The 25972-nt window shown below is 49.5% G+C and overlaps 1 protein-coding gene across 3 annotated transcripts in view; it reads right to left on the reverse strand.

The window, feature by feature from the left end:
• ARAP3 (ArfGAP with RhoGAP domain, ankyrin repeat and PH domain 3) overlaps nucleotides 1-25972 on the reverse strand; it is a 210975-nt gene that overhangs the window by 133536 nt on the left and 51467 nt on the right. The window lies entirely within an intron of this gene.

Below are 25972 nucleotides of genomic sequence, written 5' to 3' on the forward strand. Positions count from 1 at the left end.
TGAGATATAAATTAGAACATGAAGCTCATGAGTCAGCAGAACTAATGAGACTAAAGTTCTCCACAGACACTAGATCAAAGTTAGTCGAACTCTACAACTTCAGCAGGATCGGACCGCCATCTAATATGTATCGGGGCCTCCTGGCTATATCCCGAGAGATGATGTTGGGGAGGGAATGACTGTTGACTTTCAATAACGGATCCTTTTGTTCGTTGGGGCAATAACCTGCAGCCGATCTCTCGCGGAGAACAGAGGAACGCTCCATCAAGCCCAAGTTTTCTTGTGTATGGGGAAGCAGGGAGAGATAGTTGTCAAAATATTCATGGCGACCTTAGCTCTGTTGGTCCTCAAAGCAGAGGTTTCAAAATGTACTCAATTACCTTTTGCCTCCTAAAGAGGTTGCCTCAAGTTCATAAATGGGTAAAGTTGCAAAGTGCCTACAAAAACAAGTAACTTTGCAATTTACCCCTTATTAAACATCTTCCTAGTTCTCAAGAATGGAGGGATTTTTAATCTTATAGTGTACAACAGGTTACCGGTCACTCTGCAGTCTCAGGTGGCCAAGTCAAGGAGCGTGCCACCTGGGCTCATGCCTCTCTGAAGCTGGTCAGATTGCTGGATCTGGTCAGTTTCAGTCCCCCTATACTTCTCCCATGCTGCAGAAGCAAAGCTGCCTTGACACCGGTCCAAACTGTCGATCTTCAGGAGTACACGGTTCCTGGCAAAGCAGGAATGACTAGGGATGGAAGGAGATGAGAACTAGTCAACCTCCACTAAACACTATAGACAACAAAGGTGGACAAAACAGGGGAAATGGCTTAGGTTTAGATGAATTCCAAATAAGCACACGGCCTCAAGCTCCAGAGAGGACGAAGTACTGCTCCTGCTAAGCTTCACAAGTAGAAATGGATAAAGCCGGCGACTCCCTCTCAGACACACCAGGTATATATACACCCAGGCCAGAGAGCTAATTAGCAAGAGCGAGGTAGCCGCTTGGTCCTAAAGACAGCCTCTTATCTAAGAAACTGTCTGCAATGCCAAACGTAGAGATCCCTTGCAACCCACTGCAGGGCGACTGTCACCTCTGACACACCCGTGACACTCTAGCACATTTGGAATTGATCTTCCTTTCCCCAGGACCACCAGCAACTTTTTGGTTCCACCAATCAAAGTAATCTCTGAATGCACATTACCTACAGTAAGTGAAGAATGCCCCCGTTTACTGATGGCCCTCAGCCGTTATGAGTTACTCCCATGGTCTATCTCCATTTTTGGATGGTCAAGCTACTTGAATCGTCTTCAATTATAATTTTTTAACCAATTTTGCCTCCACGTTTCTCATGGAGGTAAAGCAAAATGTGGCTTTAACATTGCCAAGTCTCCATGACCATTCTCTGCAATGTTCTCTATGGTGTTAAATGGTAAAATTATGCTTAAAATAATACATTTACAGCCCACCAGTCTATACTACTATAAGGGCATGATCAAGACGACATAAAGAACTACGGTATTTTATGACCTCACTTAGAGGAAGCATCTGTCTACCAAAAGATTTTCCACTTTAAAGATATCAGTATAAGTGGGGGGTGAGAACAAAATCACACCCAAACAGCTTTAGTATGGAAATAACAAAAAAGTCACTAGGTGACAAAATGACAAAAAAATTCAACAGATTCTGATAAAGGGAGTATATCGGTTGGTTTACACCTATTAGAGGAATAACAGTGCCGGATAGAGGACCTTCAATTTAATAAAGTAGAAAAAATCAACCTAAAGGGCGGTGCTCACGTTCTCAGTTAGCCCCTCCTAACACCACGCCTTTATCCTTGATTAAAGGTCCTATCATTCAGACATTTGTAAGGTGCCCCAGCGAGGTAGTCGTGGGCGAGCTGTAGCCCCCTCTCGCTATGGCACCCTACAGACAATACGTGTCCTCTCTCTGTAGTGTGGCTGTGTATGTAGTGCTCTTCACTTACTTCACGCCATCCGATCGCGGCTGTCTCCAGGCAATTTTCTTCTGGGACCAGGGCAGCAATGATTTCAGAGGACACAAGGTTCTTAACCAGAACTTGGACTTTACTTGGGGAAGAGGAATATTTACAGTATTTACAGTCAGATATAATGGATAAGGCCCGACAGGCAATCATCTCCCTCACAGGCGCCGTTAACTGCTTCAGCCCTGGTTCCCTCTTTAGGCGGAGCATCTCTGTGGCTATAATTCCTGGCCCTAGAGACTCCTCTGTATTAACAGTGAACGGATCCGATATCTCTCCCCCACGTCTTGGCTTGGAGTACTGTTTAGCTTCCTCTGCTGCCTGCAGACCAGAAGTGCCCCGTGTCCTCACTACGCTTTGGTGAGTTTCTACGGCGAGCGAACAGGACTCGTGCTCTTGCGTGGGGAGAACTGCGCACTGGGATCTCACTGTCTGAGGGTTCGGAGCTCCCGTCTACCCTAGCAGCCACTATAGTAAGGCTGTCCCATCAGGTCGCAATCCCTTCTTGTACTACTCAATCACTTCCTGATTCAGGAAATTAAAACAGAGACTTTCCTAATATGCCCACCCTCAGTGAGCTGTCATCACAGAACCTTAACCCATCACTGTCTATAGCTCGGCTAGCAGACTCATCCTGACATCTGCACCCCGAACAGTGGCATCTTGTGGCTGTTTTCAGGTACTACAGCCCAGAAGGAACTATACCAGGGACAAGCTCTATATCTCTCTAGGCTTGATAAGGGCACTAAGTCCCCCCCTCTGCTCTACCCCCTTATCTTGGCCTACCACAGTTGGGGAGGTCTGTCTTCAGGGACTCTTCCTTTTACTCTCTCAGTCTCAAGGGAAGGCTACGCCCTTCCCCACTATTACATTCCCCGACACTTTAATGTTGGTCGTCCCTGACCACACTAGGCAATAAACATCAATCAACAGTTATAAAATTACATTACTAAATTTTACTAGAACATTCTTAGTAAGCGACTGGTCCTGAGGTCATCTTCTTGGATGGAAGACCGGCCCTTCTCGGTTAAGGGCCCTGGAACAGCAATTCAGGACAGTCCATTATCAACATTTTCAGAGGCACCGGTCCTTCTTGGTAAGGACCCTGGAAACGAAGTGTCCATGTCCACATTTTTAAATCAGGTCAACTCTTTAATAGCCCTTAATCCCCTCCTGGGGCTACATTCTGAGGCACACCGTCACAGGTAACACCCTGTGAGTCTCTTTTCTTCTTGGCCCTAGCGGGGGTCACCGGTTCTTCCCGCTAGGCCGCAAGTCTCTTAGATTCGGAGGATATCCATCCTCAAGGGGTGCCTCAGCAATTTAAATTCCAGCAGAAAAAGGCGCAACAAGCGCAACAAAAAGAAAACAAAAATAAAAACAAAAAGAGCAGCTCTCCCGGGCACGCAACTTTTGGGTGCTGCTTAAGGCCTTCCTGGCCTAGGAGGTAGGGGAACAGTCCTCCATTTTTTTTTTTTCTGTTTCAACTGAAGTCAACATGGGGCACTTCGCCCCCACTGGGTAACAGTCCCAAACTACAGAAAGGACCACCACCGACGGGTCCTAGTAGGAGAAGAAGTGAAAGGTCAACGGACCTTTTAGCCCACTTAGCTCACTTCTTCCGGGCCTCCCTCTGTTCCTTCATGAAGGCGGCCCATGCTGCGGATGAAGGTGGCTTCCTCCACTTCCACGGCTGGTCGGGGTATCTGCTAGGCCCGGGGTCCTCGTCCGAGGACGTAGCACTGCCACAGCCGACCTGGGTAGGGCCGTAGCTGGTGACAGAAAAATGATGGACCTCCTGGCTAACACCAGCCTGAGTCTTTTCGGCGACTCTACGACTAGCCACCTCGGCCCCTTCCGGGTGCTTGGTGGTTGGGCCTACAGCCTCACTGGGAGAGTCAGCCCTACTACAGCTCGGGGCATCCTTCTCTTCTTCGACGCCAGCTCCCTGTTGCTGGCGCCCGGACTCCTCTTCCTGTGGGATGCTGGCCTTGGGAGGGGACACAAATCCTCCAGGGGCTTCCCTAGCCCGACGTTGCTGAGCCTCCCTCTCAGCTCTTCGCCGGAAGACCTGCCTGTCCTTTTCCAGGACGTCCTCCCATTTATATGGGCGGGTGACTGCAGCCGCGTACCACCCCTTTGCACACTCGCATTTCACGAAGAGGACAATCTCCCCTTCATGCAGGTTGTGGAGGCGATCGGGCAGGTATTCGCGCTTGACGGCTTCCCGGCTGACAAACACCTCATGCCCGGTCCACTCTTCCTCGAGGAACCCGTATCCCCCACGGATACGGAACTCTATGACCCGCCCCCGGGTCTGGGAGCTCTCCACTGACTCCCTCCGTGCTGCGTTGGACCCCTCCAGGCAGCCTCTTAGGAAGGTGTCGGTCCACCGCCGCTGCTCACGTGGGGTCATCGGAGGGTCGCGGGTAGCCCACTGCGGACTTCCGGGCTTGGTGCACCGCCCTGCTGAGGGGGAATGCAGGGCCTCCAAGGCCAGTGACCAAAAGTTCTCCCGTGGGGCCTTTCTTTTAGGGGGCTTCCCTTCCGCACCGTCCCCTGAAGGCCTGGGGGCCTCTGTTGCCACGGAAACTACTGGGGCAGGTACCGCAGACGTGACCGGCCGCTGGGGCATGGACCGCTCACCTTCTGTAAGCTTCGCTGCAGCTATTGCTCCGGCCCCACCTGGATGTTCTCCTCCCTCAGCCGAGGGGGACGTTTCCTCCGGCATCCGGTTCCAGCACCACATGTGAAGCTCGTGGACTAGCAGGCCCAGCTCCGGATCAGGCCTAGTGGCCCACTGAACAGCCACTGGGGGTAAAGGCAGCGGATCGCGGGCAGCGCCCGCCGGCGGACGACTTCCAGCCGCGGCCCCTGGTGTAGTGATCTTCAGGGGTTCCTCCTCACCGCTTGCCTCGCGCACGTTGTCAGGCTCTGGGGCTGCCATCCTCTCAGGACGTCTGCTGCCGCACCTCCTTCTCCTTACGTGCCGGACAGAAAATGGCGCCGGTCGCTTACCGGTGACGCGCGTCCTGCGCGTCCAGCTCCGCCTCTTCCTGGGCCGGACCTCTGACGCGACCGCCGCGTCACTTGTCACTCTCGGCCGCTCCGCCTTCAGCCGCGCCCTCTTCTTCCCGGGACGTCCCATCCTGGGACGCATCTTTACCGCTGGGCCCATCCTCCTTCGGGCCGGAACTCGTAGGGGCTGGGCATCTTTTCGCGCTCTCCAGCGCCGTCCACTCCCACGATGGGCGGTTCTTCTCCCAGCCTTTACCGCCGTCGTCACCATCTTGGAATCCATGCTTCGGGCCGCCATCTTGGGCCGCATGCCTTCCAACACTTTCTCCTCAGTGTTCTGTGTCGGCTCTTCCCCGCTTTCTTCATGCGAGGAGCTCGCATCCTGCCGACTACGCCAAATGTAAGGTGCCCCAGCGAGGTAGTCGTGGGCGAGCTGTAGCCCCCTCTCGCTATGGCACCCTACAGACAATACGTGTCCTCTCTCTGTAGTGTGGCTGTGTATGTAGTGCTCTTCACTTACTTCACGCCATCCGATCGCGGCTGTCTCCAGGCAATTTTCTTCTGGGACCAGGGCAGCAATGATTTCAGAGGACACAAGGTTCTTAACCAGAACTTGGACTTTACTTGGGGAAGAGGAATATTTACAGTATTTACAGTCAGATATAATGGATAAGGCCCGACAGGCAATCATCTCCCTCACAGGCGCCGTTAACTGCTTCAGCCCTGGTTCCCTCTTTAGGCGGAGCATCTCTGTGGCTATAATTCCTAGCACTAGAGACTCCTCTGTATTAACAGTGAACGGATCCGATATCTCTCCCCCACGTCTTGGCTTGGAGTACTGTTTAGCTTCCTCTGCTGCCTGCAGACCAGAAGTGCCCCGTGTCCTCACTACGCTTTGGTGAGTTTCTACGGCGAGCGAACAGGACTCGTGCTCTTGCGTGGGGAGAACTGCGCACTGGGATCTCACTGTCTGAGGGTTCGGAGCTCCCGTCTACCCTAGCAGCCACTATAGTAAGGCTGTCCCATCAGGTCGCAATCCCTTCTTGTACTACTCAATCACTTCCTGATTCAGGAAATTAAAACAGAGACTTTCCTAATATGCCCACCCTCAGTGAGCTGTCATCACAGAACCTTAACCCATCACTGTCTATAGCTCGGCTAGCAGACTCATCCTGACATCTGCACCCCGAACAGTGGCATCTTGTGGCTGTTTTCAGGTACTACAGCCCAGAAGGAACTATACCAGGGACAAGCTCTATATCTCTCTAGGCTTGATAAGGGCACTAAGTCCCCCCCTCTGCTCTACCCCCTTATCTTGGCCTACCACAGTTGGGGAGGTCTGTCTTCAGGGACTCTTCCTTTTACTCTCTCAGTCTCAAGGGAAGGCTACGCCCTTCCCCACTATTACACATTCACTGACCAAATTGTATTGCAAATGTTTACTATCCACATGACATCAATATTGGCAGAGCCCACCAAATTTATCAGGACTAGTGTTGAGCATTCCGATACTGAAATATCGGGTATCGGCCGATATTCACTGTATCGGAATTCCGATACTTAATTCCGATACTTTTATAATATCGAATACCGGAATCGGAAGTTCCCATAATGCCTGCGCTCTGCAGTGTCTCTGAAGGATGACAAGCTGGATGGCAGCGCTCAGCTGCGATCCAGCTTGTCATCAGAATGCCATCCCAGCGTGGGAGAATTCTCCTGATTGTTTAAAAGCCGGCGCGCGGTAAAAAGCCGCCGGCTTTTAAACAATCACGCAGCCCCATACTGCTTCCCCGCAGCCTCCCACCCCGATCCTCCGCTCCCCTCGCCACCTCCCATCCCGATCGTAAATTAGGACCGGGCGGGGAGCGCAGCACCAAGGAGCGAAGGACCCGGGCGGGGAAGCCGGCAGTGAAAAGACTTCACCGCCGGCTTTCCCGTTCTGTGCTGCGCTTTCCCGCCGGTTATTTCAAATGAACAGCTGAGGTATCAGGTGATGCCGATCAGCTGTTCATTTGAAGTAGCCGCGGTGCCCTCAGAGGGTTCATGTGAGTTCATGCTTGACTGCATGAACTCACATCAACTTTCCCACGGCCGCACAGGTCAGCCTCACCTCCCGGACCCGTCATGATTAGTGTGTGCGGGGTGTGTGTGCGGGGTGTGTGTGTGTGCGGGGTGTGTGTGCGGGTGTGTGTGCGGGTGTGTGTGCGGGTGTGTGTGCGGGCAGACATAGGCCGATGTGACACTACTACTCCCATCGGCCTATGTCTGTCCCCCGTCCACTCCTGCCAGCAGGATCAGCTCGATGGGAGCAGTAGTTCCCATCAGCCTGATCCTGCTATTTAAATTGCCCTACTGTGTCCCCAATAAATGTTAAATACATGTCATTGGTGGCCAGTGGTTACCTAAAAGAAATTAGTTCATACATTACCTGTCCCCGCCGATCGCCACCTAAAATAAAGTAAAAAATAAAAAACTACACCTATACTCACCAAGACACCTAATTCCCCGAAGCCATCGATCTCCTGTAATAAAATATAAAATAATAAACCACAACCTTATCCTTACCCCTCCGTAGTAGTCCACGAGTGTCCCACGAAGATCTCCAGTTCAGAGCAGCCACATAGAATGTGACCGCTCTGAACCGCTGCCGCCGCTAGAATGACGGGGCCGTAAGGGTTCACCGGAGTTCAGGCAGCGCTGCTCCGGTTAGCTCCTTTACGGCACTGCTGTATCGTGAGAAATTCCCACGGTACAGCACTGCCGTAAAGGAGGTCTCCGGAGCTGCGCTGCCTGAATGCACTCCGGTGACCTCAGTCAGTGGCTCCCGCTGCCGGGAGCGGACGTGTTCCCGGCAGCGTGAGCTTACAGCAGCCATGCACAGCTGTCACCATCTCCAGATGTGACAGCTGTGCATGGGAGATCAGCGCAGGAACGTGGACAGGTAACTATTTTTTTTTTAGTAAACTAAGAATTAAATAAAATGGTGTTTTATTTCAAATAAATTATTTTTTTCTGGGTGTAGTGTGTTTTTTCTTTTTAACACTTTGTAGGTTAGTAATGGGGGTGTCATATAGACGGCCATCATTACTAACCTGGGCTTCATGGCAGCTGGCGCTGACATGAACCCCACCACTATTACCCCCTGCCACCGCACCAGGGCAGCGTGGAAGAGCGAGGCTAAGTGCCAGAATTGGCGCATCCTATGGATGCGCCATTTCTGGGGCGGCTGACGGCTGGTGTTTCTAGCCTGGGAGGGGGCCAATATTCATGGCACCCTTCCTGAGCTATTAATATCAGCCCCCAGCTGTCTGCCTAGCCTTTGCTAGCTATTAAAATAGAGGGGACCCCACGTCATTTTTTTTTGGGGGGTCCCCCATTTTAATAGCTAGTAAAGGCTAGGTATTCAGCTGGGGGCTGATATTAGTAGCCTGGGAAGCTCCGTGGGTTTTACCCCCTTCCCAGGCTTCAAACATCTGCCCCAGCCGTCTGCTTAACCTCCGCTAGAGACTAAAATTATGGGGGATCCCACGCCATTTTTTTTTTAAATAAATCCTTTATTTTAACACTAAATGACATTTGAGGACTTAATAAAGATGCAGTCCCTAAATTATTATTTATTTTTTAATAAATTTTTCCCAAAACTTTTGACGTGGGCTTCGCCATATTTTTGTATGCCAGCCAGGTACAGCATCCAGCTTCTATGAACGCGCCATTTTCCGGGGCGGCCGCGGACTGCAATTTTCAGCGGGGGGGGGGAGGGCAAAAAGCTTGGGCCTCCCTGCGCTGCGGATTCCAGCCCCCAGCTGCCTAGTTGTACCTGGCTGGACACAAAAATAGGGAGAAGCTCCACGTTTTTTTTTTTTTAATTATTTCATGAAATTCATGGAATAATTAAGAAAAAAAGGGCTTCCCTATATTGTTGTGTCCGGCTAGGTACAAATAGGCAGCTGGTGGTTGGGGGCAGCCCGTTCCTGCCTGCTGTACCTGGCTGGACACAAATATAGTGTGAAGCCCCACGTCAATTTTTTTTTAATTATTTCAGGAAATTCATGAAATAATTAAAAAAAAATTATGTGGGGCTTCGCCCTATAATTGTGTCCAGCCAGGTACAGCAGGCAGGAACGGGCTGCCCCCAACCACCAGCTGCCTATTTGTACCTAGCCGGACACAACAATATAGGGAAGCCCTTTTTTTCTTAATTATTCCATGAATTTCATGAAATAATTAAAAAAAAAAATGTGTGGCGCTTCGCCCTATTTTTGTGTCCAGCCAGGTACAACTAGGCAGCTGGGGGCTGGAATCTGCAGCGCAGGGAGACCCAAGCTTTCTGGGTCCCACCCGCTGCAAATTGCAGTCCGCAGCCGCCCCGGAAAATGGCGCGTTCATAGAAGCGCCATCTTCTGGCGCTGTACCCAACTCATCCAGGGCCCTGGTGCGGTGGCTCACTGGGTAATAAAGGGGTTAAGGCCAGCTTGGCATTATCAGCTGGCCCTAAGCCCGAAATTCATGGGGTCACGCCAATATTAGACATGACCGCCATGAATTTCTAGTAAAGTATTTAAAAAAAACACAAACACCCAGAAAAAAGTCCTTTAATTGAAATAAAGACACAATTCTTTATTGTTCTAAATTAAACCATACTTACCGCCACACCCATTCCAGCTGAAGCCAACGATCTCCTGCAATAAAAGTAAAATAATAAAGCAACCTCATCCTTACCTTTCCATGGTTCCCAGGACAGCTTCAGCTCTGCTACATCGAGATGACAGGCTGGACCGCAGCAGAACGCTGCCATCCAGCCTGTCATCCCGCGGACACTGAGAAGCGCAGGCATGCTTGCGCTCCTCAGTGTCTTTCTGTGACGTCATCCAGATGAGCCGAGGTCATGTCCAATGAACTCAGCTCACCTCATGCACGTCACTGACAGCGTGGGAAAATTCTCACGCTGAAGCGCTGAGTGCAGGAGAATTCTCCCACGCTGTCAGTGACGTACATGAGGTGAGCCGAGTTCATTGTCGGCTCATCTGGATGCCGTCACAGCCAGACACTGAGGAGTGGAAGTATGCCTGCGCTTCTCAGTGTCTGCGGGATGACAGGCTGGATGGCAGCGTTCTGCTGCGGTCCAGCCTGTCATCTCGATGTAGCAGAGCTGGAGCCGTCGTGGGAGCCATGGAAAGGTAAGGATGAGGTTGCTTTATTATTTTTCTTTTATTGCAGGAGATCGTTGGCTTCAGCTGGAATGGGCGTGATGGTAAGTATGGTTTAATTTAGAACAATAAAGAATTGTGTGTTTATTTCAATTAAAGGACTTTTTTCTGGGTGTTTGTGTTTTTTTTAAATACTTTACTAGAAATTCATGGTGGTCATGTCTAATATTGGCGTGACCCCATGAATTTCGGGCTTAGGGCCAGCTGATAATGCCAAGCTGGCCTTAACCCCTTTATTACCCAGTGAGCCACCGCATCAGGGCCCTGGATGAGTTGGGTACAGCGCCAGAAGATGGCGCTTCTATGAACGCGCCATTTTCCGGGGCGGCTGCGGACTGCAATTTGCAGCGGGTGGGGCCCAGAAAGCTTGGGCCTCCCTGCGCTGCAGATTCCAGCCCCCAGCTGCCTAGTTGTACCTGGCTGGACACAAAAATAGGGCGAAGCTCCACGTTTTTTTTTTTTTAAATTCATGAAATTCATGGAATAATTCAGAAAAAAAGGGCTTCCCTATATTGTTGTGTCCGGCTAGGTACAAATAGGCTGCTGGTGGTTGGGGGCAGCCCGTTCCTGCCTGCTGTACCTGACTGGACACAAATATAGGGCGAAGCCCCACATCAATTTTTTTAAATTATTTCATGAATTTCCTGAAATGATTTAAAAAAAATTGACGTGGGGCTTCGCACTATATTTGTGTCCAGCCAGGTACAGCAGGCAGGAACGGGCTGCCCCCAACCACCAGCAGCCTATTTGTACCTAGCCGGACACAACAATATAGGGAAGCCCTTTTTTTCTGAATTATTCCATGAATTTCATGAAATAATTAAAAAAAAAAAATACGTGAAGCTTCTCCCTATTTTTGTGTCCAGCCAGGTACAACTAGGCAGCTGGGGGATGGAATCTGCAGCGCAGGGAGGCCCAAGCTTTCTGCCCCCCCCCTCCCCCCGCTGAAAATTGCAGTGCGCAGCCACCCCGGAAAATGGCGCGTTCATAGAAGCTGGATGCTGTACCTGGCTGGCATACAAAAATATGGCGAAGCCCACGTCAAAAGTTTTGGGAAAAATTAATTAAAAAATAAATAATAATTTAGGGACTGCATCTTTATTAACTCCTCAAATGTCATTTAGTGTTAAAATAAAGGACTTATTTTAAAAAAAATTGACGTGGGGCTTCGCCCTATATTTGTGTCCAGCCAGGTACAGCAGGCAGGAACAGGCTGCCCCCAACCACCAGCTGCCTATTTGTACCTGGCCGGACACAACAATATAGGGAAGCCCTTTTTTAAAAAAATTATTTCATGAAATAATTAAAAAAAAATTGACGTGGGGCTTCGCACTATATTTGTGTCCAGCCAGGTACAGCAGGCAGGAATGGGCTGCCCCCAACCACCAGCTGCCTATTTGTACCTGGTTGGACACAACAATATAGGGAAGCCCTTTTTTTCTTAATTATTCCATGAATTTCATGAAATAATTTTAAAAAAAAATGCGTGGGGCTTCGCCCTATTTTTGTGCCCAGCCAGATACAACTAGGCAGCTGGGGGCTGGAATCCGCAGCGCAGGGAGACCCAAGCTTTCTGGGCCACCCCCGCTGCAAATTGCAGTCCGCAGCCGCCCCAGAAAATGGCGCGTTCATAGAAGCGCCATCTTCTGGCGCTGTACCCAACTCATCCAGGGCCCTGGTGCGGTGGCTCACTGGGTAATAAAGGGGTTAAGGCCAGCTTGGCATTATCAGCTGGCCCTAAGCCCAAAATTCATGGGGTCACGCCAATATTAGACATGACCACCATGAATTTCTAGTAAAGTATTTAAAAAAACACAACACCCAGAATAAAGTCCTTTAATTGAAATAAACACACAATTCTTTATTGTTCTAAATTAAACCATACTTACCACCACGCCCATTCCAGCTGAAGCCAACGATCTCCTGCAATAAAAGTAAAATAATAAAGCAACCTCATCCTTACCTTTCCATGGCTCCCACGACAGCTTCAGCTCTGCTACATCGAGATGACAGGCTGGACCGCAGCAGAACGCTGCCATCCATCCTGTCATCCCGCAGACACTGAGAAGCGCAGGCATACTTCCACTCCTCAGTGTCTGGCTGTGACGGCATCCAGATGAGCCGAGGTCATGTCCAATGAACTCCGCTCACTTCATGTACGTCACTGACAGCGTGGGAAAATTCTCCTGCACTCAGCACTTCAGCGTGAGAATTTTCCCACGCTGTCAGTGACGTGCATGAGGTGAGCTGAGTTCATTGGACATGACCTCACCTCATGTATGTCACTGACAGCGTGGGAGAATTCTCACGCTGAAGCGCTGAGTGCAGGAGAATTTTCCCACGCTGTCAGTGACGTGCATGAGGTGAGCTGAGTTCATTGGACATGAACTCGGCTCATCTGGATGACGTCACAGAGAGACACTGAGGAGCGCAAGCATGCCTGCGCTTCTCAGTGTCTGCGGGATGACAGGCTGGATGGCAGCTTTCTGCTGCGGTCCAGCCTGTCATCTCGATGTAGCAGAGCTGGAGCTGTCCTGGGAACCATCGAAAGGTAAGGATGAGGTTGCTTTATTATTTTTCTTTTATTGCAGGAGATCGTTGGCTTCAGCTGGAATGGGCGTGATGGTAAGTATGGTTTAATTTAGAACAATAAAGAATTGTGTCTTTATTTCAATTAAAGGACTTTATTCTGGGTGTTTGTGTTTTCTTTTAACTTTGACTATGGGGTTAGTAATGGGGGTGTCTTATAGACGCCTCTCCATTACTAACCTGGGCTTGATGTCAGCTGGCATTATAAGCTGACATCAACCCCAACCCTATTACCCCCTGCCACCGCACCAGGGCAGCGTGGAAGAGCGAGGCTAAGTGCCAGAATTGGCGCATCCTATGGATGCGCCATTTCTGGGGCGGCTGACGGCTGGTGTTTCTAGCCTGGGAGGGGGCCAATATTCATGGCACCCTTCCTGGGCTATTAATATCAGCCCCCAGCTGTCTGCCTAGCCTGTGCTAGCTATTAAATTAGGGGGGACCCCACGTCATTTTTTTGGGGGGGTCCCCCATTTTAATAGCTAGTAAAGGCTAGGTATTCAGCTGGGGGCTGATATTAGTAGCCTGGGAAGCTCCGTGGGTATTACCCCCTTCCCAGGCTTCAAACATTTGCCCCAGCTGTCTGCTTAACCTCCGCTAGAGCCTAAAATTAAGGGGAACCCCACGCCAATTTTTTTTTAAATAAATCCTTTATTTTAACACTAAATGACAAGTACAGTAATCAACACTGTCACTGTACTTCATATATATGTGACTGACATGTTTCTATCTATCTAATCTATGTGTGATTCTCTATTCCTTCTATTCTAAATTGTCGGGTACAGATGCTGAATTGCCGGCCGGCTTTCTTAAAGAGACGGTGCATGAAAACACTATTATTTTTTTAAATAAATCCTTTACACTAAATGACAAGTTCTGTAAGCAACACTGTCACTGTACTTCTTATATATGTGACTGACATGTTTCTATCTATCTAATCTATGTGTGAAGCTCTATTCTGTCTGTTATAAATTGTCGGGTACAGATGCTGAATTGCCGGCCGGCTTTTTTAAAGAGACAGTGCACGAAAACACTAATATTTTTTTTAATAAATCCTTTACACTAAATGACAAGTACAGTAAGCAACACTGTCACTGTACTTCATATATATGTGACTGACATGTTTCTATCTATCTAATCTATGTGTGATGCTCTATTCTTTCTGTTGTAAATTGTCGGGTACCGGTGAATGCCGCTGCTGAATTGCCGGCTTTTCATGTCATTCTACATTATTCTTAGTTGTTTTACTTCATGTAGAATTAACCTACAAGGAAAGAAAGGGTTTATTTTCATTCCGATATTTGTGTCCCATTGACTTGCATTGGTTTCCGGTATCGGAATCGGCGATATCCGATACTTTTTGGGTATCGGCCCGATCCAATCCGATACGATATTTCCTGATATCGGAAGGTATCGCTCAACACTAATCAGGACTCATTGAATTTCTTATGAATATGGTGGCAGTCAAAACATAAAAGAAGGATCGGTCATGTTGAACTCCAATATGCCCAATCCTCTTTTGGCACAACTAGCTACTCTGATGAAAGTTGTTAATAATCAGATGTCTATGGTGGTTTATAATAAATGAGAACCCTGTTTATGACACAAACTTATTTTCTTGCTTCACTAGCTTTTTGCAAATTGAGTATCATAAGTTTCAATAGGCCATCATTTCGATCCCATCATGGACCCTGGTCATAGTCTTCTTGGTAAAGTCACAACTTGTTGTTGATTTTGAAATTTAACGTGGTCTTAGCTCACAAATTTTACAAATATAATTTCTCTGACATTTGAGAAGATCATCTTTATGTGTCCTTTTACCTTTAAAGAGGACCTACCACCTGGCCAATTGTGGCTAGTTTTTGCTTTTATTTTTTTATTCATTTTTTTTTCTTTTTAAAACTTACCATATGGTTGCAGGGATATATTTTTATTTAGTGCTAGTTTTTATAATCTTTAAACCAAAGAAAACAAAATCCCCACTAAAAATATAAACACTTAAGGTCAATTGTCCCAAAGCATTTTTCCCACAGCGATCTCTGGGTTCAATCAATGGTAGAAAGGAAGAGGAACAGCGCTGTCAATCAGAGCTAAATCTCATATGGCCACAGGATAGTGAGATGGAAGCATTTATTTACAGCTATATAGGCTTTTTCTGCTATTCCACTTGGTCTATACCTATTTGTATTTTGTATAGTGCCCTCTTTTTATATTTAACAAGGATTTATATTTTTAGTGGAGTTTTCGCTTTCTTTGGTTGGTTGTCTACGGCACCCTTATATACAGTGGCTTGCGAAAGTATTCAACCTCCCCCGCCGCCCACCCTGTTCACTTGTTTTTTTCAGGGTTTGCATCAGTTCATGTAAAGATTATGCCTACAACTGTGATCATTTGGTTTTCTTTTTATTGTGAAGCAAACAACAAATAGGACAAACTTCAGTGTGCATAACTATTCACCCCTCTAAAGTCAGTACTATGTAGAGCCTCCTATAGCGGCAATTACAGCTGCACGTCACTTTAGATAAGTCTCTATGAGCTTTCCACATCTTGGCCACTGGGATTTTTGCCCATTCCTCAAGGCAAAACTGCTCCACTTTCTTCAAGTTAGATAGTTTCCTCTGGTGAACAGCAATCTTCAAGTCTGACCACAGATTCTCAATTGGATTAATGTCTGGGCTTTAACTAGGTCCCTGCAAAACATTTAAGGCCCCGTCACACTAAGCGAGATCGCTAGCGAGATCGCTGCTGAGTCACAAGTTTTGTAACGCAACAGCGACCTCAGTAGCGATCTCGCTACGTTTGACACTTAGCAGCGACCAGGCCCCTGCTGTGAGATCGCTGGTCGTGTCGGAATGGTCTGGACATCTCTTTGATCGTTGAGGTCCCGCTGGGTAGCATGTATCATCTGTTTGACACTTTACCAACGACCTTGTTGACGACTCAGACACAGAAACACATAGGCGTGCATTGTTATACAGATTGTTACGGGTCGCCTCATCGCTGCTGCGTCGCTGGGAAGATCTGACTGTTTGACATCTCAACAGCGACCACATAGCGACGCAGCAACGATCCCTGACAGGTCGTATCGTTGTCGTGATCGCTGTAGCGTCGCTTAGTGTGACGGGGCCTTTACACTTTTCACCTTAAACCACTCGAGTGCTGCTTTAGCAGTATGCTTTGGATCATTGTCTTGTTGGAAGGCAAACCTCCGTTGCAGTCTCAAATCACTGACAGACTGAAACAGGTTTTGCTCAAGATTATCCCTTTATTTCACACCATCCATCTTCCCCTCAACTTGGACCATTTTCCCTGTCCTTGCTACCGAAAAATATCCCCACAGCATGATGCTGCCACCACCATGTTTCACAGTGGGAATGGTCAGGCCCGGCGCCAGCACCCAGCGCACCCAGGCAATTTCCGGGGCCCTGAACAGATAGGGGGGCCCAACAGGCCCGGCACCAGCACCTGGCGCACCCAGGCCGGGTGCCAGCGCCCTCCCTCCCCCCGCTTGCTTATGGCCCCGGCACAATACTTACCTCTCCTCGTGCCTCCGCAGCAGGTCCTGCATCCTCCGCGGCTGCTGCACTGTGGCATCTCAGGTCAGAGGGCGCAGTGACGTCTTTCCACCGCGCCCTCTCCTGAGCCGTCACAGCGCAGAGCGGGAGACGCAGGCGACGCTGGAGTCCAGAGCTGAGCAGCGGCAGCAGGTGAAGAGAAGTGAGGTGAGTATTTAATTTTTTTTTAATGTATGGAGGCATGGGGCATTATAAGGGAGGGGAGGTGACATTCTGCATGGGGCATTATAAGGGACGGGGGGTCGTGACATCCTGCATGTGGCATTATATGGGGGAGGGGAAGTGACATCCTGCATGGGGCAATATAAGGGGGTGGGGGTGACATCCTGCATGGGGCATTATATGGGGGGGTGACATCCTGCATGGGACATTATAAGGAGGGGTGACATCCTGCATGGGGCATTATATGGAGAGAACAGCCTGTATGGGGCATTATAAGGGGGAAACAGCCTGCACGGGGCATTATATGGGGAGAACAGCCTGCATGGGGCATTATGTGGGGGGGAACAGCCTGCGTGGGGCATTATGTGGGGGTAACAGCCTGCATGGGGCATTATGTGGGGGGAATATCCTGCATGGGGCATTATGTGGGGGTAACAGCCTGCATGGGGCATTATGTGGGGGGAACAGCATGCATGGAGCATTATGCGGGGGTCAGTATTCTGTATGGAGCGTTATATGGGGGCCAGTATCTTGTATGGAGCGTTATAAGGGGGCCAGTATCCTGTATGGAGCGTCATATGGGGGCCAGTATCCTGTATGGAGCATTTTATGCGGGCCAGTATTCTGTATGGAGCGATTCGCCGGTTTCTGAGCTAATGTGGATATTTCAATGATATTTTAATGATATGAGGATGATTTTTGTTATTTTTTAAACTTCTAACCATTTTTTTTTTCTTTTTATTGGCTGGACAATCTGTTGGAATTTAAGCAGAACTTCTACAAAGCTAGGCAGAAAGAAGGGACAAGGAAGCTGGTCAGGGCTTGAAACCACATTGGCCTTTATTTTTTTACAGACACGTTGACCATATTTTTGTAAAAATACATTTAGAGAACAGATAAAGCTGTGTTTTAAGGTACTAAGAAAGCACCAGTAATGGGAAGACATTGGGTGCACATGCAACCACGAAACGGGCAACTGATATGTCCAGATCTGACTTTCACACCAACAAAGTGTCTCTATTAAGGTGCAGAACGATTGTGAACGCTGCCAATAATAACTACAGATTACAACTATGAGGCCGAACAGTTCACAGCTATTTAACCACCAAATTATTCACAACTATTTACCTACCACAAGTCTAAAGTTCTGATATGTTGATCACACATAGTGGGGGTGTGACACCATCGCTGATCATCTGTTACCTGCGCCAACCAGAGGTTCTTGGATGTTCTCTTGAAAATGTTTTTTTTTTTGGGGGGGGGGGGGGGGGGCAGGCAAAAATATAGGACAGTGAGCTATCCATCAAGCTAAAGAGGCTGGGACTAGATGAGGACACAACCATGGGAGACAAAGGTTCAGGTAGTGCTCCATAAGATCGAAGCAACTAATGCCTCAATTCCATATGAATTAATAATGTAATTTCTTGGAAATGCAGCAACAGATAAAAGATATAAAGGTTTTGATGGATTTACCGTTAAAAAATAAACGGTTTGGGGGGATTGATTTTACTGACAGGTTCTTTGTAACATAAATGAATAGAGAAACGGAAGTATGATAATGTTCTAAACAAAAGACTAGAACATAATAAAAGTTAGGATACGAATTACTGGGAGAGAGATGTGTGGGATGCTTCACTACATAGGTCAGCCATGTGGGAGTTATACAAATAAGCTGTGTGTGGGGGAGTCGATACATGGACAGGATGAACGTATTCATCTTCAGAATTAAGTGACCTCAGAATTGCTGCTTTGCTGTGAGTCAATAATGGCTCGCAGCGTTCTGGAGGTTGTGTACGTCTGCTACTAAATGACTGAGGTCAGAAAAGTCCAGACAAAGACGGATCACCTATAAGTAACTCAGGAAAGGATGAGTAAAGTATATGTTGCTACATATTCCACCGCTCCGGAGTCCTCTTACAATATACAGCAGATCTTCAAGTCACATTTAATAAAGGAAGTTGCTTCATTCTTCATACACTATAAGTCAGTATGTTCCATTTTCCCTGTTTTTAACTCTTGAGGGACCACTAAAAATGTGGGCCTTACTCGACCTCTGCATGTTTCTGATTGTTTATGGAGGCATTACTGGTGATTTCCGGAAGTGAATATAATGCTATACAAAGGCATCATACAGCAGAACACTTAAAGAAGACCGGTTACTTTCACCAAAAATGAGTTAAATGTCTTGTAAAAAATTCCTGAGCACTCCTGATTCTAATGCTTTTTTTTTTAGTTTTGTGCTATGTCACTTCATTGCAGAGATAATCACATTTGTTGCTTTTGGAGCGCAGTATGTGAAATCTCTACTTGTAGTGCAACTGTGAGTTTCTTCACAATCCTCTCTGGGAATGTGAGCATTTACACCCCCTCTCAAATGCTGCCAATCACATCTCATCAGTTTAGGAGTCTCAGAGTCTTCTGTGGGGGGCTGAGCTTACACCCCTCCAAGATGCTGCCAATCACAACTCAGCATCTGATATAGCAATCTAGCAATCTGTGATTGACAGCATATGGGATTGGAGTTTAAAAGCGCAGGCCCCCAGAGAAGACTCTCAAGAAACACCCAGTTGCACTATAAGGAGAGATTTCACATATTGCTCTCCAAAAGAATCAAATGTGATTATCTCTGCAATGATGCGACATGGAGCGAAAGGTAAAAAAAAAGAATCAGGTGAGTTCAGGGATTATTACAAGGTATTTAACGGGGCTGTGTGGCCTTAGAGTACAAATCTGTAGTTACTCTATGTGAAATAATTATTAGAAAGTTATCCTGAATCTTTCCCACAAAACTATATATCCATCTATACACCTTCTTTTTCTCTAGAACGTGCTGTCTATGGATGGACTTCATGTTCAACACACCAGGTCCCCTTTACATTTCCCCTGGTCTATATAAGCTGTATAAAGTAACGTTCATTTTGTGAGATAGCATAGTAATTTTAATATTTCACTTTCAGTGTAATGGAAAAGTGTTAACTGTTTGGCAGGAACTTGCAACTTGCCAATTGCAACCATTTTCTGACTTTCTGACAACTTCTCAACCAAGAAACATTTAGCGGCCAATTCATGAAAACTTTTACACCAGAAAACTAGCGTAAAAGCTTTGAAAAGTCGAGTTGTGCAAAAAGTTTGCAACTTTAGACAGGTTTTTTTCATCAGTTTGACTCAAAAAATGGGCAGAGCTGGGGTGAACCAAGGGTGGGATGGGGCATGGTCATGTCCGCCTGTCAAATTCATCAAAAATGCCGATGCTTTGTATGCCAGAAATGCTACTCCAGTCCGTGAATGGTAGTATGCCTATTCCGCCCCGAGACATTCTACGCTGGCAATTCTGCTGCTTCTTTTCACCTCTCGTCATCAGAGCAGAGCGGAAGGCAGGATGCTTCTGTGTTAATGTGATGACAGTAGTAGCAGGGGCATCGCCAGCAGGAGCGGTAAGTGACTGCTCTGAACTGGTAAATATAGGTGCCGCACAGAATTGACAGGTAGTTAGCAACTACCTAGAATGAAAAAGTGTGATCCAGCTCACCCACATTGAAGTAGCCAGCAAATCCTTGGCTTGGATGAAAAAGCACTCCTGCTCAGTGGTAGCAATCAATACAGGACACCCCCAGAATCAGGCATTAGCATCAAATTCAAAACGCGCATCGAGTACCTGGCATTCCCCTCCGGTAACAACCTATTCATTTATATATATTTTACCTTACCTTCACTAGGCTGCTCTAGGCAACATTCACTGCTTGAGCTATTATCTCTTGTGTCCTGGGCTATTACCTATTTATTACTATTACATTTTTTCCTTGGGCCACTTGATTATTTATTACTATTTCTGCATACTGAGGGCTATATATTTGCTGTTACAATCTCATGACCAATAGACAACGCCATGTTACATGCATGAGTTATATCTTTTGCTGGAGTGTGATCTCTTTTATTTTGGCTAACTGTATGTGTGGCGCCCCTGCGGGTTCAGTCGCCATAGAGGTACTGCATCTCAACCACTCTCAGGTAAGGAGGGAGTACTGCCCAGGACCCACCCACCTGCATCCAACACTACACAATTCCAGACCAGCAGGCGGGGCAAGATGCACTAGCTTAATGCTGAGCTCTGTCCCTGGTTGGAAGTGGGGGGAATCGAGAGAGGGGAAACCATGTAGTGGGTGTGGGTGGAGGAAGCAGGACAGGGGAGCACTTTGAGAAGGAGTATAAAAGGGGGAACCATCTTGGAAGAGAGGGGAGAAGGAGTGGGAGCAGGAGCTCTGTAGGTTAACTGCTCAGAGAAGAGGGCCTAGACTGAGAGGCCCAGGAGGACAGGCTGGAAGAGGACGGGAGCAGAGGGAAGGCTCCAGAAGTGAGGGGATCCCAGGAGCACGGCGAGTGCGGAAGCCAACCGAGCACCCGAATCGACCAGAACGTGGAGGGATCAGGCCGCAAAGGCGATCGGCCCCTAACTAGTGGAGAACTACAAGGCTCAGTTAGAAACCGGAGGGTACTGTACTTTCAGGGTGCAGCTGCTCACAACCGCAACTAAATCACTGAAAAGGTAGCCGCATAGGATTCAGGGGACTGCCCGTTGCCCGCCAAAATCCGAGGTTACTGGCTTGGGACACTGGTTGTGAGGCTCAGGGCAGGAGGGTGAGAGCCAGCGCAGGAAGACGACCGAGGAAGGTGTAGCACCCCGAGGGCTCGGCTGCTACAGGGGTATTGCACCTCAGACCAGAGGTGTGATATTCCACTCCCGGGTAAGGATGGAGTGTGGACCAGGACTCGTTTAGCTGCATGCACCACACACACCCCATTTCCGAGGGACAGCTCAACGGTGCTCCCACAGAAGTGCAGGCACGACAGCTTCTGTCCCTGGCTGGAGTGGGGCGGGGAAAGGAAAACCCAGTGGTGTAGGAGCAGATAGGGGTGGGTCTCTGGGCATAGGCAGGAGCCCATTGGTTGCAAGTCACCTGGGCTCGGGTGTCAGAAGGAGGTATAAAAGGTGGGCACCATCTTAGAACAGAGTTCAGTCCAGTTCAGTTCAGTGGAGACAGTCTGAGGAGAAGACAGGAAGCAGAGCCCCTGCATGGGCTCTGCTCTGCAGGCCGGCCTTGTCAGGAGGCTGGAGCCAGAGAGAGAGAGAGAGAAGAAGGAACAGAAAGGAAAGTAAGAAAGGAACTGGAACAGAGGAGAAAGGAAGCAAGGAACATAGAGAAAGGCCCAGAGACACGAAGGCAGACGGAACCCCATATGCCCAGAGGAGATACTGGGTGAAGGGTTGGCAGAATAGGGTACCGGAACCCAAATTGGTGGAGGCGACTAATCCTCAGCCAAAACCGGAGGTTGTGACCACATCTTGGTGCGACCCCTCACTACATCCACCAGAAAGGCATACCGCATAGGGTCAGGGAAACCGGGAGAGGTTTCGCCAACAGAAGGCCCGAGGAAGCTGGACAAAGGTGGGTCACTGGTGGGGACGGCCAGTAGAAAGGAAGAGAGGGGAGCTCTGAACCACACTCTGGAATTGCCTGGGAGTTGACCGAGTCCCTCACCTGGTGGACGCAGCATGGCTTGGGCAGTCATCGCCTGCAGCATTGACCTGAATAACAACCGTGAGTAAAGCTTTGGAAACTGCAATTACAAGTCTCTGTGTTTCATCGCCGCACCAGCACCATCAGTACTGGGACACTCACACCATCACTACCACCATCATCCACATCAGCTGCCCTGAGGCCATACTCCTCCCGTGGGGAGTTATCCCATACTCGGCTGCGCAAACAACATCAGCCTCAGCGGTCTGCAGCGCAGCGGCGGTCCCCACTGACCGCAATCCACGGGTGGCGTAGTCGGACACTTATTCCAATACAAATAGACTGCCACTGGTTTGACCACCCTGGGCACGGACCGGGTCACCGCCACGGAGAACTACAACCCCCAGCAATCCGGCTCCGGGTATTCCCCCTGCACAGCAGCAGCAACACAGGCCCAGGAGGCGCGTCAACTTTGGCGTAGTCGGCAGGATCATTACCAACCCGCCACAAGCGGGTATTGCGTGCCTGAAGAAAACTGCACATGTACCTTAAAAAGAAGTTTCCCGCCATCCGGAGCCGATTCCCGCCATCAGACGCCATCTTGGGTCGTTTCCCGCCATCGGACGCCATCTTGGGTCGTTTCCCGCCATCCGCAGCCGCTTCCCGCCATCGGATGCCATCTTCGGGACGCCGCGCGGGAAGAAGAGGGGCGTGGACGCCGAAAGCGCGCGAGATCTGAAGCTCCGCCTCACGCACTGACGCTGCGTAAGGTCCTGGAAGGGAGAGGGAGCGACGCTGACGTCACAGGAGCGTGACGCAAGGTCCTCAACCCCGACGATCGACTGCGGAGCCGCGGCCTACGGAGGAAGATCAACGCAAGGTAGGCCACGGTCCACCAGGGGGGGAGGAGGACACCAGGAACGGAGAGCAAGATGGCAGACCGGCAGCAGACCAAGCTGCCCAGCATCGGCAGTGCCCCAGCCGTCGTGGGCCCCGACCAGCGCCAGGAGAAGACGCATGATGCAGGAGCGGTCGCGGGAGCAGGTAAGAGGAGTCTCCCTGTCCCGGACGCTGCCAGCGTCAGCCTGCTCCCGGGCCCCCTGGTGGAGCCGCCGATCCCGGGCGCTGCAAACACCGACCTGCTCCAGACCCCGCAACAAGCCCTGCTGCCGAGCCCTCCAGCCCTGGTCACTGCCGCCACCAGCCCGCGCCCAGGCCCAAAGTCGCACCCTCTGACCCCGGGCGTCATCAACAGCGACCTTCTCCAGGTCCGGTCGCAAGGCCTGAACTCCCCAGGAGCAAAAGGACTGTATGCCCTCCATGTCCACCGTCTAACAGAGGAGGAGCTGCGGTACCGCCCAGACATGGACTACCCTGAGGGCCCGGACGGGTCTGAAGAGTACAGGGAGGAAGCATCAGGAGGACACCGTTACCAGTGAACGGTAAATGGAACTGTATATAGTTACCCGTAAGGGTACAAGAACTGTTGCTGATTGAAGTGTGGTCCCCGTTGGGACTAGTATGGAACTGTTAAAGAACTGTTACCTGTGTGCCCCTAATCCCTAACCAGGCTGAGGACTGTGAGCAGCCATTCCCCTATCCCCACTGGCCGAGGACTGAGAGCGGCCATCCCTTGTATATAGTTGCGCTTCTTAAAGCGCCCCCTACTGGTTTTATACAAAAACTGCAACGCCTACCTCGGAATTAAATGGACTGTTGCACCTTTACCTGGTCGCAAGTTGCACAGTGGCCAGTGAAGAAGAGAATCTACTAAAATGTTTTACCAGAAAAAGTTTGATATGCTGAATAGTTTTATATGCTGCTAGAAAATGTTATATGACAAAAGAGTTCCAGTAATATTAAAAGTGCAGTATAATGTCTATAAAAGAGAAAGTGTTTCCCATAAAGGGAAGTTGAATAGTGCCGGCCGGTTTCTAATGTGAAAAGTTTTGAAAAAGTATTGCATGTTTTTGAATTGTCTTTGCTCTTTTCCAGCCCGAGGACGTGCTGTGATTTACCAGGGGGGAATGTAGCACCCCGAGGGCTCGGCTGCTACAGGGGTATTGCACCTCAGACCAGAGGTGTGATATTCCACTCCCGGGTAAGGATGGAGTGTGGACCAGGACTCGTTTAGCTGCATGCACCACACACACCCCATTTCCGAGGGACAGCTCAACGGTGCTCCCACAGAAGTGCAGGCACGACAGCTTCTGTCCCTGGCTGGAGTGGGGCGGGGAAAGGAAAACCCAGTGGTGTAGGAGCAGATAGGGGTGGGTCTCTGGGCATGGGCAGGAGCCCATTGGTTGCAAGTCACCTGGGCTCGGGTGTCAGAAGGAGGTATAAAAGGTGGGCACCATCTTAGAACAGAGTTCAGTCCAGTTCAGTTCAGTGGAGACAGTCTGAGGAGAAGACAGGAAGCAGAGCCCCTGCATGGGCTCTGCTCTGCAGGCCGGCCTTGTCAGGAGGCTGGAGCCAGAGAGAGAGAGAGAGAAGAAGGAACAGAAAGGAAAGTAAGAAAGGAACTGGAACAGAGGAGAAAGGAAGCAAGGAACATAGAGAAAGGCCCAGAGACACGAAGGCAGACGGAACCCCATATGCCCAGAGGAGATACTGGGTGAAGGGTTGGCAGAATAGGGTACCGGAACCCAAATTGGTGGAGGCGACTAATCCTCAGCCAAAACCGGAGGTTGTGACCACATCTTGGTGCGACCCCTCACTACATCCACCAGAAAGGCATACCGCATAGGGTCAGGGAAACCGGGAGAGGTTTCGCCAACAGAAGGCCCGAGGAAGCTGGACAAAGGTGGGTCACTGGTGGGGACGGCCAGTAGAAAGGAAGAGAGGGGAGCTCTGAACCACACTCTGGAATTGCCTGGGAGTTGACCGAGTCCCTCACCTGGTGGACGCAGCATGGCTTGGGCAGTCATCGCCTGCAGCATTGACCTGAATAACAACCGTGAGTAAAGCTTTGGAAACTGCAATTACAAGTCTCTGTGTTTCATCGCCGCACCAGCACCATCAGTACTGGGACACTCACACCATCACTACCACCATCATCCACATCAGCTGCCCTGAGGCCATACTCCTCCCGTGGGGAGTTATCCCATACTCGGCTGCGCAAACAACATCAGCCTCAGCGGTCTGCAGCGAAGCGGCGGTCCCCACTGACCGCAATCCACGGGTGGCGTAGTCGGACACTTATTCCAATACAAATAGACTGTCACTGGTTTGACCACCCTGGGCACGGACCGGGTCACCGCCACGGAGAACTACAACCCCCAGCGATCCGGCTCCGGGTATTCCCCCTGCACAGCAGCAGCAACACAGGCCCAGGGGGCGCGTCAAAGGCACACAGACTGGGGTCCCGTTATGTATTCCTGAAACACCTGAGAGATTGCTGAACCCCAGCCTTGGTAAACATAGGACGGCGCGGGAGGTTACCCTGGCGCTGGTAACCTGGAGTCTGACAACTGTGAGAAAATCTGAAGACTGCACCCCACTGTGTCCTAGAATTATTATCTGCGCCATCACCTGCACTAAACTGCACAGCAACATCTACCTCATTAACCATCACTTACTGCCCTGGAGCTAAACTCTGCCTGTGGAGAGCTGAACCAACTCTGCTGCGTCACCATCAACTCAAGGGGATCTGCACCGCAGCGGCGGCTCCATATAGCCGCATACCACAGGTGGCGTCATGAACATTATCTACAAAAACTTTTATTCCCCTTTTCTTTATTCCCATTTTATTGACCGCCCTGGGTTACGGAGCGGGTCACTGCCACTGTGACATCCCCAGCACCGACCGACCCGGCACCGAGTACCCCACGGCCCAGGGGGTGCGTCATATGTCCCAGATTTTAATTATTTTTCAATAAAGACTTACTTCTTTTATTATACTTTTGTCTATTTGG

Source organism: Phyllobates terribilis, unplaced genomic scaffold, assembly GCF_046119375.1.
Source record: "Phyllobates terribilis strain yellow unplaced genomic scaffold, ASM4611937v1 Scaffold_10__3_contigs__length_209671492, whole genome shotgun sequence".
NCBI classification, from domain to species: domain Eukaryota; kingdom Metazoa; phylum Chordata; class Amphibia; order Anura; family Dendrobatidae; genus Phyllobates; species Phyllobates terribilis.